Here is a 16,061-nt window from a genome sequence, read left to right as displayed (position 1 = left end):
ATACAGTATATTATATATTGTTACAATGTCGGATGTTCATATTAAATGTGGCCAATATGTCAAATAATGAGGTAAATGTATGTATGTAGAAGCTCTGGCTTCAGATGCTCTGAACGCTCAGTTTCCAACGATTTTTCCTACTTATACATTGTTAAAAAATGCATCACCGTCCAGGTGCTGCACCGCCGTCACAAGCCAGGTTTCCATCCAAATTTTATGCAAAATTTAACCAAATATCCTGTTTTTTTTCTCCATCCACTACTGTTCTGTGAATATTCATTACATCCAACTCATGCAACAGTAAATACAAACAACAACAGGGCTGGGTGTTTTCCCCCTCAACCAAAAGTTCCAGACACTTTGGAGGCAGAAGAACTAAACTTGGAAGTTTAAGTCCCCGTTGTACAGTCCTGTTTGTGTTTCCAACACATCTGAGGAACCAGGTGGATGATGCAAATTAGATCCATGAGGAATTAAAAAAACGACAGCAGTGCTTGAAACGTAGTATTAACACATGAGGGAAAAAACCCCTCACAGATTTGTCTTGTTGTTCTTTGTATTCGCTGTTAGTTGAGTCGGATGTGATGACTGGATGAATGAAAAAGAGAAGTGCAGAGAGCGTCTGTCACAGTAAACCATCTGTAGAGTGTTTGATGGGTATTTATTTCTGTTTTAGAAGGTAACGACATGAAATAATCAGAAAATAACGTTTTATTTCTCTCATTCATTGGCTTTGTTCTCGCTACCGCTGCTCCCTCTCTTCATTCACTCTCTATCTGCTGCTTGTCCTCTCTCCTTTTTTCTCTCTTTTTTAAGCTGACAACAAAACCTAACTTTACTTTTAACGTTACCAAATGATGAGAAATGTCTTCCCCTCGTCCTAAATCGATACTAGAGTATTGCCTTGTTTTATGACTGAGGCAGTACACAAGCTGAAGCAGCTGCACTGTGTATTTGACCAATAAGTGACGCTCATCCCTGCAAGTTCCTGAACTTTTGGAAAGTAAATCTCCCTGAAACTTCATTTAGACCCTCGTTCCTCCAGTGGAAACACAGCTAGAGACTTTTAGTTCAGAGTTTAGTTCTTCTGGTTTCAAAGTACCTGGAACTTTTGGGTGAAAAGGGGCTTCTTGACTGGAGTTCCTCCTGTTTTGTTCAACATAACATTAGCCGTGTTTCCGTTAGATTCACGAGATAATTTTAAGTGAACTTTTGAAATGTTGCAAAAAGGAAAATGTGAATTAGGTGCGTTTCCATCAACTGGTTTGAAGTGAATAAACTAGGCTACCGTCAGTAGGTGGTGGTATAGGTTTAAATAATCTGCCAGTAAACAGAGTAGAAGAAGAAGAGGTCGCCAACCAGAAACAAAACAAACAGTTATATTGCCTTGACGAGAGAAAAATGGAGAAAGGTCTTCAGAAATTAGTTTCAACTGGGCAAGTTGTTCATTCATGTCAGATAGTACTGACAACGCTTCATGCTATCTGGAGACGCCGAGAGCGGAAAAAGCCGATCAGTCATGTGAGTTAAACGTTCGCTACGTCATTATTTATTAGACAAATGAGTTTCAGTTACCCATTTTACACATAAACTGTTTTTCGACATTTCCAAAATCCAACTCAAGTGAGCGTAAAAACTTTTTTCCCCCCCCAAATTTTGGCGTTTCCATTAAGCTTTTTTAATGCGATACTTCAAAATGTGCATAAAATTAGCTTGATGGAAACACGGCTATTATCTTTAATGTTAAGACAAAACTTACATTTTTGGTATTTGTGAATCAATTCAGACTTGTAGAAGATCAGAATCGAGATTCTAATGTGAATCTGTTTTTTCACCTCTGAGTACTGTCTGCAAAACTTTATGAATCTGCCACCAGAAGGAGGTTAACAACGAGCAATATATGATAACAGATGGAAACTAATTGTTCTGACTTTTCCAGATGTAGAAGGACCTCCTGATCCGTGTTTGTAGCATGTTCACTGTTGATTCTCATGTTCTAGTAGTGAGGTTCAGTGTGTTTTATGGTAATTTATTCCGACTGTACTTTGCTTCTGTTAGCTATAGTATGTGGGAGTGTGTGTCAAGCTCACACACACACACACAGCTCTCCCTGCTTAGTGTATTATTCATCGGGCCTCTGTGTTATTCATAGGGTTGTGGTCGAGTCTGCGTCAGTTCAAGGCAATGACAAGCAATATGATGCCAGTGGCGGGCATGCTGCTGCAGAGAATAACCTGATGAATAAAACAGTAGTGGAGAAGTCATCCTCTTAGGTAAACCTGTGGATGGGTTGCTGTGAGAATCAGAGCGATGCCACAGCAAAGCTTGTTGCACAGCGGGAAAACAAACAGGAAGAAAAGAGAGAAAAGACTCACCTGTAAACTAACTCTCTATCAAACAGACTGACAAAGTTCTCAGCTTCACGTCACCCGCGGTTTGTTTATGAACAGACGGAGGTTCGACCATCGCTCTCTTAAAACCGTTTAAGCATCACCTGCGGTTGTGTCGTGTCAGCTGTGTTTAATACGGTGGTCCTGAAAGCTCAACACTCTGCAAATGAACAAAGCACCTTCATCAATTTGACAAGTTCACACACACACACACACACACACACACACAACGTAACAGAAATCTCCCTGTTTTTACTGAGGCATGATTTTTCCATCTCATTTCCGTCGTTGTGTTGTGTTGCAAACTTGCAGCGTTTGTGTTTTTTGGTTTGTTTTTTTTGTATTTTCAGCACATTTCTGTATTCATTTGTTTTTTCTCACCTTGCAGCATTTTTTAAGTGCTGTGTATGTGTGTCATATTGATGACGTATTAACATTGCATATGACTGTTTTAGAAGCTTTTTCCCTTTTAATGTTTAGTTGATTATCAAAGTTACTTTTCTGTCAATCAACTAGTAGATTAATTAGCTCGTTGTTTCAGCTCGGGTTGGAAACTACACACAGTGGAAACAGAACAACATCTATCTCAGTACAGTGGAAACTGCTTATAGTGATCACAGTTACAGTGATCAACCACTTATATGGATCAAAAAGCTCAGGACAGAATCATTCTTATACATGCTGTTTAAATAATTAGCTTAGACTAATCAAGTAGTCTCCAGCGTGACCAGGCAGAGTGCATTAACTAACTCGTTGATCAGGCTCTCAGTGGTTCGGAGTTCTGCCTTCAGCCTGGACAGCTCAGGATCCGTCACCGTCATTTCTGACAACCGGCAGCTGTAATCCAGCAATTACACGAGGTAAGCCGTTAGCGCCGCTAGCCGTGCCGTGGCGTCCACACGGCGGCTGTCAGCGGTTCAAACTGCCGAGTCAGCAAGTTGAACTGTAGATCAGTTACAAAGACTATAAAGTCATTAAATAACAGCATTCAGGAGTCGGAGACCTGTACTGTATCATGAAACAGTCAATAAAATTCAGTTAATAGTGATGCTGTTCATTTCATTACTTTATATTCATGTAATAAATATACAAATGCCAATTAGTAATCTGCATGAGAAATAAAGAAAATGAAAACAAAATTCTGTTACAGTAATCAACCGCTTATAGTGATCAATTTGAGCCAGACAGACATGATCAATATAAGCGGTTTCTACTGTGTTACTGGTCAGTTGTGTGACAGCGAATCACAAGCAGCAGCACCTAAAGCTCACAGTTCACTTCTTTAATGAACACAAAATGTGTAAAATAACAGTATCTTGTTCTTTCTGCTTCTCAGAACATGTGTTGAGAAAGTTTTGTTCTCTTTTCTGCTAAAACTTAAATGAGTTTTTGCATTACAGTGCTGAGTTTGTGTTATTGTGCACCAGCAGGTCTCTGAGGTATTAATGCAGGATGTTGCAGGACTCATATGAGTCTGTAGAGCTCCAACAATTACTCCATTAACCCATTAATAAGCAGATTTTTCAATACAGTAGTTTAAGTCATTTTTCAAGCTAAAATACTAAATGTTCTCTGTAGTTCTGACTCCTCTACAGTAACTGCTCCACAGGATGCTGCTGGGTTGCTGTTTTAACGTCAAACGTTTCAGCAGCGTCTGTTCTTCTGCAGACACATGTCTATTATGTGCAGTTTTAAAGACGTTTTTCTTGTTTTGCAGCAGACTGAATACACGTCAGCAGCTGGTTTAGATGCTAACAGATGCTTTGTTAACTTTTCTGTCATCATTCTAGTGAGTGACAGTCGATTTCACGGCTCAGCTGCTGTCATTAACCTGGATTTGTTCATTTTATTAGATGATGTCCTGATCATAAAATAATGATTAAATCTGCAGCAGCAGCAGCTTGGTTATAACTGCTGGTTAACAAGAAGTATTTATGATGAAGTTTCACACTTCTGACATCTGACAACAGAAACAGAAAAATATGTAAATGAAAAACAACTATATAGTGAATTCATTAAAACACAATGAGGAGACTCAACTTCTAACAAATAAAACGCATCATTCAAACTGTAACTTTAAGTCAACTGTCAATAAATACAGACATTTACATATATATATATATATGTATTCACCACTTCAGAGATGCAAGCCGGTCCGGCAGAAATAGTCTCTGGTCATAAAGATCATGGAGTGGAGAAAAGAAACGGACTCTGTGGACAAACACACACCGGATAGACGGGCAGCAGATGGTCTCTGGCAGCTGCTGTGGACATAGCAGGCGAGGATTATCTGCTTTTCTTTGTCGTACGTGACAAGAAGATGTCACCTTGGACTTAAGAAAACTGTGATAGCCTTTTTTCTTCAACAACTTTCTGACATTGTATAGATCAAACTATTAAAGGGGACATATCACACACATTTCCAGCCTCTATATTTATATTCTGGGGCTCTACTGGAATATATTTGCATGATTTACAGTTAAAAACTCCTTATTTATCTTATACTGGTCCTTTATGCAGCCCCTCAGTTCAGCCTCTGTCTGAAACAGGCCGTTTTAGCTCCTGTCTCTTTAAGCCCCGCCTCCTGATGAGCCCACTCTTTTCTGATTGGTCAGCTTCAGGAAGCTACGTGAAAAAACAGTAGCAAGATTTCACAACTTCTTCTTGTTCTTTACTGAAAATGGAAAATCAGATCCGAAATATGAGAGCAGACGACAACCCATGGAACAACCTCAGCAACAAACACTATGAAACAGACGTCGTTTGTGGGCATGTCCGAACAATCTGACATCATCACCGGCAGGAAGTAGAGGTAACTTTGCAAATGAAGCGATCAGAGCAGGGTGAAGTTCCGGCCTTTTGACTTACAGGGAGCATCTTTAGTTCACCTTGTAACAGTCAAAATTGTGAAACGTACCTTTAAGACTCACTGATATGAGAGAAGCAACGTTATCAGACAGCAGCTTGTATTCTTTGAGTTAGATGAGTGCTGTGAATGGACTCATGTTATTGAGCTCCTGTTTTTCTGTTTTTGCCTCTCAACTCAAGAGTAACATTTTGGTTACTTCTGCTTTGTTCATGTATGATAAAATAGTAGCTGTACAACCAGGCTTGGTAAGGTTGATGTGAATGTGGAAATCCCAGTATCGGTGTGGCTGTGAGTCTTTGATCCGTCTTCTTCTAACTCAACCAAGAAACACGGACAACACTGTTACAACCTCAAGTTTTGGAGCTACTTTGGATCTACTCTAGGTAACAAAATAAACACAAGGCTCATGTAAATCCAAATCAGTGTTCTTCTATACTGTCCCCACAGGAGGAGAGACATTAAAGCCGTGGTTGCACCATTTGAACAGCGCATACTGCTGAGATTACATCTAATAAATTTACCGGAAATTAAATTTTAATGTGTGAATTCCAACACCGTTTTAATAATTCCACAACTTCAGCCTATTCGACCATAAAAGATTTATTTTTCACACGCACGAATAGTTGGAAGTTGAACAGAAATGGTGTGTTGATGCCATTTATTCTCCAACAACAACAACAACTATAACAACAGTACTTTCAGTTAAACATGAATGAATCTCTAGTCTCAAAGTGCATTTTTACCCAAATTAAAATAAGCTGTAACTGTTTGCCATCACTTATTAATGAGAGAATGACATCTGCCTGCAGATTGAAGCCTAAACAGAGTATATACAGTATATAAATGACAGAAAATCACAAAAAGTATGATAAATAATCTGCAGAATAATCGATAGTGGAACATAATTGTTGTTTGCAGCCCATTTTTAGATCAAAATCTCTTTCTTCAGAAGAGAAATGTGCACAAGAGAACACAAACATGATGTTGGATTGACAGGTTCCTACTTCCTGCTGCCACTTTCAAAACAAAAAGAAGAATAAAGATGATGAACTGACTGTGCTGTATGTTCCTGTTCACACGTCTCATATAGAGCCTCACACTCTCTCACTCACTCTCTCGCTCTCTATATATATCACATCACATCTTCTCTAATTAGTGCAGATTATTCAAAGACACATCTAGAGAAACGTGATGAGGAGAAGTGAAATAACAGCCACAGCAGCAGCAGCAGCAGCAGTAGTGAGGAAAGCTTCTAAAAATACACCTGCAGTTATTATCAGAGGAGAATAAAACACTCCGATTCCCATGAGCCTCTGCAAAAACAGCTGCGAGCTAATAAACATGAGGTCATAGTAGACAGTTTTTACAAATATGAATGGATGTTTTTTTTTCGGCGAGATGAAATCATCACTGCGCTCCGTGAACACACACAAACACACACACACACACACACACACACACACACACATTCGTGACAGAATATTGTAACTTCTAAATTGAATTCATGGCTGAGAGTCTCAAAGGTGAGGAAGACAATTAGAGCTGCGGGGAAGCCTTTTATTGAGGCGGACAGCAGCGTGAGATAACGTAAGACTAATGGATCACACCCGGTCGTTCTGAGGTTATAAAAACATCCCGATGATCTAATCTGAACACTGTGTGTGTGTGTGTGTGTGTGTGTGTGTGTGTGTGTGTGTGTGTGAGACACCAGAGGAGGAAGAAGAAGCACTTTAGTCTGTTCTTCAAGTATGAACGTCACGACTGAAATCAACCTCTGATCTGTTAGTTATTCATGTCAGAACATTTCATAACATTTTATTAGAGCTGAAATTATTAGTCCATCAATTAACTAGTTAATCTACAGAAAACTAATCAAGTTAACAATCCACTGATCGTTTCAGTCATTTTATCAAACAAAATGATTTATCAAAACAGTTTATCAAAGTTTATCTCAGTTTTATTTGTTTTTTTACATTTAATCTGTAGTTTTTCACTGTTGGTCGACACAAAAAGACTCATTTTATTCTGAAATTTTATTATAATATTGAGTCCAATCTGATATTTAAATGAAAGAACAGATTGTAATATATCCTGAAGTAAATGTTTGTGCTAAAGATGCTCAGTATACAGAGTAAATATTGTTTTATATAAAGTACTGTACAAACTTTAGACCATAACTAGTTTTTTATTTATCAACTAACTTGATCCAAAGTTGAGTAAACAGTAGAAACCTAAAGTAAATCAATATTTGCTGCGAGCAGCTTTGTCTTTCAAACAGCAGCAGTTCTCCTCAGTGTTTCAGGAACTCGGCAGGTCGGTTGTTCCTGTTCCTGCATGAGACGTCGCCACAGTTCTTCTTCTGTGGATTTCGGTGTCTCAGCTGCTTCTGTCTCTTCATGTTAATCCCAAACTGACTCCATAATGTTGAGATCAGAGTCCATCTACTGCAGGACTCCTTGTTAGTCTTCTAGCTGAAGACAGATCTTTATGACTGGAACTTTTTTTTAAAAAAATAATGAATGAATCCCTGTTAAGGACATTTCTTACAGTGTGAAGGGACTCGTCATTAACCAGAGGGATTTAAAAAAAAAAAAAAGCACTTATGTGCTTTCTGAGAGGTCAGAGGTCGACACGTCAAACTGAAGACTTCCTGCTGGATCAGAGTTCATCCACCTCTCGGCTAACGAGGAGGTTTCTGATGCACACGCTGACGTCACCGTGATATCTGCTCTCAGGTCAATGTGGGTTATTTATTTTTTTTATTTCAGAGTGCGTCATGTCCCTTATTATGGCTCCATGAGGTGTTTCTGAAATATAGTGCAGGCTGAGTCTACTGCTGGGTCACATAAAGTCTGTCCTGAAAGGAAACTTCACTCAAAATAAAGTCCTGCTGGTATAAAGATTTGTCATAATAAGCACATTATGAGTCTGAAGCAGGAAACTGATTTTTATGGTTTGGATTGTTTTTAATTTGAGTTTAAAGGGCCCCAAATTACAAATATATTGTTTCACATCACAGCAGAGACTTCTGTCTCCACCTGAGTAACATGCTGGTGAATGGACTTTCATTGAAAAATAATAATAATAATGAGGTTTATGTATGTGTGTTTTATGAGTGCAGGCATGAAAAGAACAGCCGGAGACTTTTCATCAACACCAGTTCGCTTCACTCTCACTCATGTTTCATGTTGCAGCTCAGCAGACACCAGTCGATGTTTGACACGTATTCAACTGAAGGAAAAGACTAAATATAGATATATAGATACCTGTCAGTGATGCAGAGCTGCAATGATTAGTCGATTAACAGAAAATTTTAATCGATTGATCATTCAGGTCATTTTTCAAGCAGTAATGTCAAATATTTGATGGTTGCAGCTTCTCAAATGTGTTAACTTGTTGCTTTTATCTTTCTTATGTTGGAGAAAACTGAATATTTTGGGATTCTGGACAGTTTGTCGGACCACAAACACGACATCTGATGGCATCACGTTGCGCTCTATTAACTGTAGGAATGTGATTCTTATATTTTATAGACAAAACAATTAATTAAGACACTAATCTGCAGATATAATCAGTAATGAAGTGACAGTGAGCCTCTTTAACACAAACACACACTTCCTGCGTTCTTACCTCGTCTTATCTCTCAACATCACATGACACCAACAACTGAAACTGTGGAAACGTCTATTTTTTTTTTTTTTTTTACGCACGTCTGTCTGCAGGTTGTTTGTGTGCGATGAGCTCGTGTTACACAATGAATGAGTCTTGTTTTAATAAGTGAAGTGAGTGAAATGGCAAAGCTAAATGCCATCTGGCTAACCTTTCACTAATGAATGATGAAGATGTGAACAAAACACCATTAATGAACCCGTAGAGACGAACACAAGGATCCGCGCTCTGTGGGAAATAAACGGGAGACAACGGCAGACTCGACGTTAGACGATAATTATCCGTCTCACGCTGAAGAGAAAGAGGGAAACAAAGCAGTGAATGTATTACAGCGCAGTGTGCTCTAATCAGCTAATCCAGCCGCCGAAACATCACAACATGACCCCCACCGTCACCGTCACCGCTACATCTTACCCTCCGCCAAACACCATGATACATACAATTATTCCACACACACACACACACACACACACAAACACACACACACTGACAGACAGACATAGCTCCACAAACATGTTCATAATGAGGATGATGAAGAAGATGCTGAGCCTGATTTCTCCGGACCGTGCAGCTGCCGTTGTCACGTTTCGTCTGACTCAGCAGCAGACTTATTTGAAGACGAGGAGGAGGAGAAGAAGAAGAGTGAGCGTTTGGCGGGTTTGTATCCTCCTACATGCTGAACTCTGACTGAACTCTTTATAACTAGGACGGACACACACACACACACACACACACGCACACACACACACACACACAACAAAACCAAGAGAAATGTGGATGGTCCTGGTGCTGAGCCTCCCTCCCATTAAAGCTCCATCATCTGTCTGAGTGGCTGCACTCAGCTTCAGGTGAGCTGAGAATAAGAATTAGTCTGGGATCAGTGTCTCCTCTGCCAGAGGAGAAAGTGTTGCTCTGCTTGGTCTATAAAAGCACATTTAGCTACTTTTTTATGAGATAACTGCCACGATCACTGTTTCCCAGAGTCAAAGATATTCAGTTTACTGTAATAAAAGACTAAAGAAACCAGAAAATATTCACATTTGAGAAGATGGAACCAAAGATTTTGAACATTTCTCTCTTAAAACATGACTCAAAACAATTAATCGATTATCAAAGTAGTTCAATAGTTGGCAACTAAGTGATTAATCGACTGATCATTGCAGCTCTAGAAATGTCTATTAGATGTTTGTGCTCAGCATTCACTGTTTATTTATTTCTGCACAACTTAAAGATTTTTGGAGTGAAGGACAAACAACTCACAAGGTCCTGGTAGTAGCGGTTCTGGAGCTTTCAATCGTATCACACAGTCTTCTTCAGCGCAAGAATAAATCTCAACTTTTCAGTCAATATGGATGAAAGATCCTTAAGGAGCAGAACTCCAAGACAGCAGCTGTGTGAACACTGAGGAATCATCAATATGTGCTGTTAATGTCTTCACAGTATCTAAAACAGTTGATGAAACAACTGACAAGTTTTATCATTTATAAATCCTCAAATGATCTTAAAGTTAAAATACTAAAACATTCTCTACTGTCAGTTTGTCCAAAATGAGGATTTATGTGTTTTTCTCTGTTTTCTATCAATATAAAATGAATATTTTGGGTTTTAGACTGTTGGTCGGACAAAATAAGACATTTGAAGACGTCAATTTGGACTCTGGGAAGTTGTCATAGACATGTGTCTGACACTTTATAGACTGAATGATTGATTATAACTGTAAACTTTAGTTGTCAGCTCATCTTGCTGCAATGAATTCTCTTCACAGCAGTGCTGAAACAGTTAGTCCTCATTTAACAGATAAAGATTTGGATCATTTATTGACCAATAAATGCATCTCAAATGTGAGGGTTTGTTGTTTTTCTCCATTTTAAATGATTATAAACTGAATATATTTGGGTTGTTTGGACATAAAAAGTTGAAGACATTACCTCGGTCTCTGGGAACTTGTGATTTAACAGATGATTTATTAGAAAAATGGTTAATAGCTTAAGAAATAATGAATAATTTGTTGCAGCCATGATTAATCAATTAGTCAATCAACAGAAAATGAATCTGCAACTATTTTAATAATAGATTAGATTTAAGATTTCATGCTTTTCTTTATCATACATGACATTAAACTGAATATCTTTTTGTTTTGGGCTGTTAGTCTGACAATATTAATAATTTGTTAAGTCACTTTTGACTCTGTAAAACTACAACGGTCATTTTTCATCATTCTCAGCAGCATTTCTGTATTCTCTGTGTGCACTAGCTGTCGAAGCCGCCATGCTAGCTAGCGGCATGCTGACAGCTGGAGGGTGAGGCCACACAGTGACAGCAGTTGTCCTCACTGTTAGTTCGCATGCAGCGGAGCAGGAGGTGGGAGTCGGCGGGCCGCTGTCAGACGTTCTTTCCCCCGGCGGCGGCAGCAGAGTGTGGGCAGCAGCGGCAGAGATGGCTCCTCGGGGCCGCATCTCAATGTTCTCAGTGTTTCCTTTCTTTCTGTGGGCGGCTTCTTCTAGACAAAGCTGATGCTGTATCATCAGGACTCAGAGCAGGAGGACCTCCGATCTTCTACATTTCCTCCTACTAAATCAACATCAGCGCACATTTACACACATCTCAGCCACGCACAGTCCAACCCAGATTAATATTTCATATTCAGGAGGGACATGTGGCCCGGAGACATCAGATCAGCATAGGACATAACCTTATGCAGATTATGAAAACGTTGGCAGGGACAAAATGAGCCGCGGCCTCTTGATTACCAATGAGCTGCTTCTGGAAGGTTGAGAGGGGGTCACAGAGAGATCTCTTCATCAAGTCTCTGAAGGAGACCCTGACCTCAGATCACTGCTGACTCAGAGTATGTGTGTGTGTGTGTGTGTTGACAGCAGCTGCGGCACACAAGGTGAGGGAGGTGCACTACAGAGACATCACCTTGGATACTTTAAACAAGCAACACCAACAACAACGTCTGCTGTGTATCCAAAGCCTGAGATATCTTATTCCTTGTGCTCTGTTGTTGTCCAAAAACCCGTCTGTTACGGACTAATCAGGTCTGAGGGTTAACAGCTACATATCAATACTAGTCTGAACACGGAGAGTATAGAAAAAAAGAGGAAACAGAAACTGTTGGACCGATTTCCAAGACTAGAGAAATAGCTTAGACTATATTAATATATGGACGTAGTCAACATAACGTCACCCGTTGGTTTCTGAAGAGCAGTTTTGAAGCTCAAAGTGAGCCGCTCCGGTGCGTGACTCTGCCTCATCAATCAAAAATGGGTAAAGAGGCGGGCCGAATGGCTGAAACAAGCCACCTAGCGGCTGGCGGACTTGTCACTCAAAGCAGCCATGTCCTTCATTATGCATAACTTTACAGCTTAATAAAATTTAAACGTGGAAATTAGCTGTAGAGACCAAACCTGTTTTTTTGTACCAGGCTGTAAACATGTTTTGGCATTTTAACATGGGGGTCTATGGGGATTGACTCACTTTTGGAGCCTCAAGTGGTCATTCACAGAACTGCAGTTTTTGGCACTTCTGCATTGGCTTCAGTTGCCGCCTGAGAAATAGCCATGAGGTGGGTTAGCTTACCGAGTTCACAGGTCTGTTAGCAGATAGTCGGTCCCTCAGACTAGGCCTCGCAAACTCTGGTCTTTGCTCTCTTGAGCGGCGAGCTTCATCTGGGCCTTTCAGTTCAGTTAAGCTTTAAGGTGTGAAAAAACTAGCGTCTCTCGTTACCAGTCATTTAACCGCCGCGCTCCTACAGCTGAGCCTCATCACGTCATTAGATAACTCCGTAGTGACGTCATCTCGTTATCTCTCAATGAAAACCAGTCCAAAGTGTTTAGGAAAAGTAAAAAGAGGAACTATTTATCTGTCACCTATCACTCCTAACACCATCAATAAGCAACACAAAGTCAGACAGAGACGGTTTGACACGTTGACCATCAAATCACATTTTGCTCTTTAACCCCATTAACTGCCAGCACATCTGCATCTACTGGTTGGCTCTCTCTCTCTCTCTCTCTTGTGGTTTTGCTGTAATCAGAAAGATCTCATGTTTACAAAAATAAAGAGACTCAAAATGTCCTTTTTAGAAATCCGTCTCGACTTTCCATGAAAAAGACACTTACTGTGCACTATCATCTTCAAACTTGAGACAGCTATTCACTGGTTATGTTTTTTTTACGGCCCCATATTGCTTCCACTTTTACAGACAAAAACCACAGGCAGTTATTTAGACTGAAAAGCACTTTTATTTTAGGTGGAAGAGGCTGAGCTAGACTGAATAGCAGGAACTCTCAGAGCAATCATACTGCCAGACTGCAAAAACACTCCTGCTGTAATATCAAATCTGCAAAGAAAAATAATGCACTTCAAAGTTTATTCTGAACATCTTGAGTTGTAAAAGCTGGTGACATCAACAAATGTACACACCACTACCACAATGTATCCCTCCGCCGCAGCTCAGAGAGGAACTACATCCTGAAGAGTGAATTTGGTTCTAAACAGACTGTAACTTGTCCTAAAAATCTCCACCGTCTGTTGTCACCTGTTGTACTTCTTTGAGAAATTAACAATGTCCTGATCAGAGTCTGATCAATACAATGAGCGTGAAAAATCTGTATGTTTACTGTAAAGATACCTGCATGCATGGTGGCCTCTTCCTGACACAGAAATGCTTTCTTGACGCTGTTATTAGTCTTTGGAGACATTTCTAAACAAACTAAAATAACCACGTTCTTCCTGGATGAGGAACATGTCACCAAGGTCAGTTGTGTGGCTCATTAACTTGTTTTTAATAGTTTTTGGACGACAACAGATGTCTACAGCACAGAGGAATAAGATATATCAGGCTTTGGATACTTTTAAGTGGATTGATTCATTGTTGGTTTGGCTCCGGACATGAGATTTAAAAAACAGATCATCACCAGCCTTATCCTTTTTCAAAAAAAAAAATACCCCAGACAGCAGCTGGTCTGTAGTTTTCTGCCTTCAAACAACATCAAACAAAAGAAAAAGCTGAAGAACGTTTGTCCCCTGATGAAAAACTGCCATCGAAGTTCCTCAGAACCCGAGGAGTGTGTGTGTGTGAGAGTGTGTGTGTGTGTGGTCTCAGCGGTTCCCAAGTTCTGTGAATTTTATAGTAAGAGACTTGAACAGGTAAATCAGTTACCATGGCAACTATAAATTCAAGGAAGGAAAGGCACTACAACTGCACCAGCACATTACCATGCAAGTCAAAAAAAAAAAAAAAAAAAAAAATCAATGCATGGGAGTTTTTCTTTTTGAACAGAGATCAAAAGTGTTCACAAAGAATGATCCCGTCCGGAGATTTTTATTCATTAGAGCTGCAGGAAGCTTCTTAACACACGGCTGCTTCTACACTTCAACAACTCCACATGTCTCCGCTTCAGGTGGCGGCTCATGTCAGCTGTCACAAATTCATTCTGAGAGAAACCCGATGACGAAATGAAACTCGTCTGTTGTTGGTTTGTGTGTCTGAATGCGACCAAAGTAACACCACTGTACGATCGGTCGATTTCTGTAGATCCAACCACTCCGACAGTCGTCACATTCTCCACTTCAACTTTCCTTCAGATCAGATCGATCATGTACACTGATCAATCAATAGTTTCACAGCAGCACCTTAAGGATTCGGATCAAGTAGTTCCTGAAAAGTACATTTCGTAGCTACAGTTGTTATTTTAATGTGTCAGATACATATTTATATTTATCTAAATGTTGATTAAATATCAGATTGGACAGATTGTGGCTGAAAACTAGGGTTGCAACTAACAATTATTTTCATTATCGATTATTCTTTTGATTAATCAATTAGTCGTTTGGTCTATACAATGTCAGAAAATGGTGAAAAACATTGATCACTGTTTCCCAAAGCCCATAGTGACGTCCCCAAATGTCTTGTTTTGTCCCGACCAACAGTCCACAACCCAAAGAGCTTCAGTTTATTGTCATAGAGGACTAAATATTCCCATTCGGGAAGCTGGAATCAGAGAATCTGGCAGTTTAAGGAGTAAAAACAATTAATCCATTATCAAAATAGTTGGCAATTAATTTAATAGTTGGTAACTAATCGATTAATCCTCCGTTTGTTGCAGCTCTAAAGACACTTCATCAGGACATCTCATATCAGTAACAGTAGTTCATTTTATCCTGAAGGCAATTTAAAATGTTTAATTTCATCTCGTTTCACTTCCAACTGTTCTTGTTTTAACTGACTCATTTGCTGTAAAGTTTAATTGCTTTATTTAACCTAAAGTTTTGAATATATTAGTATTTGTACTGATTTTGGTTTTTATTATTACTTTTGCCTTTTTTCTTTTTTTAATCTAAGTATGTAATCTGTGTTTCTTGGCATCTAGGATGTGTTGTTTGCGCTTTGCTCAGCTATATTGTAAATGAGGTCTCTACCTCAATATATTTCCAAGTCTCAGAAACTCATTTTCAAAGGCTCCTTCTTCTTTCACACATCATCACCTCCTGGAAACATTATTGTTTATCTTTTACATTTTAAACGTACAGGCGTTCAGCTGACACATCAGGTTCGGGACGTTTTCAGTGTCCTGATAAAGGACGCTCTGACAGGACGTGTGACTGCTGACTGACATGTTTTCTGTTGTATGTTTTGAACCTGTGACCTCCTTGTTAGAGGACAGTCTCCTTAAAGTCCGACTGAAATTAAATTGCTTTTTCTTTGTCCCCTACAGCAACAAATCTGCTCTGTAAATCACTTGTCCTTTGTTCTCCTTTGAGAAAAAAAAAATCAGAAACCAGCGCTGTTCCATCATCTGTTTACATAGCTGGAGTCCATATTTCCATACAGAAAATCAAATCTTGCATAAAGCGATAACGTTCCGTTTTCTCATCGGCAGAGCAGACGGTCACACTGAGCCTAATTGCATCCTGCTACACAACACAGACTCTGAAGAACAACAACAGCTTTCCTGCTAAACTCTCCTTCGTATCTAACTTACAAATATAAACACACGTCTTTTCTGCAGCTTAGCTTTCATTCACCGGGGAAAAATGCACCGCTGATGTCAGTTAGCAGCTATATAGCTAATTGGCTGCTGCAGCACATCAAACAGCATGTAAACATACCTGCAAATGACACGTTG

General features: G+C 39.5%; 1 protein-coding gene across 2 annotated transcripts in view; it reads right to left on the bottom strand.

Annotated features, from left to right (window-relative positions):
* Window positions 1-16,061, bottom strand: part of LOC122985344 (carbohydrate sulfotransferase 8-like) — a 92,746-nt gene that overhangs the window by 28,879 nt on the left and 47,806 nt on the right. The window lies entirely within an intron of this gene.

This window comes from Thunnus albacares, chromosome 7 (assembly GCF_914725855.1).
Source record: "Thunnus albacares chromosome 7, fThuAlb1.1, whole genome shotgun sequence".
Classification (NCBI taxonomy): domain Eukaryota; kingdom Metazoa; phylum Chordata; class Actinopteri; order Scombriformes; family Scombridae; genus Thunnus; species Thunnus albacares.
The sequence above is the reverse complement of the archived record's forward strand: the minus strand, read 5'-3'. Positions and strand labels throughout refer to the sequence as shown.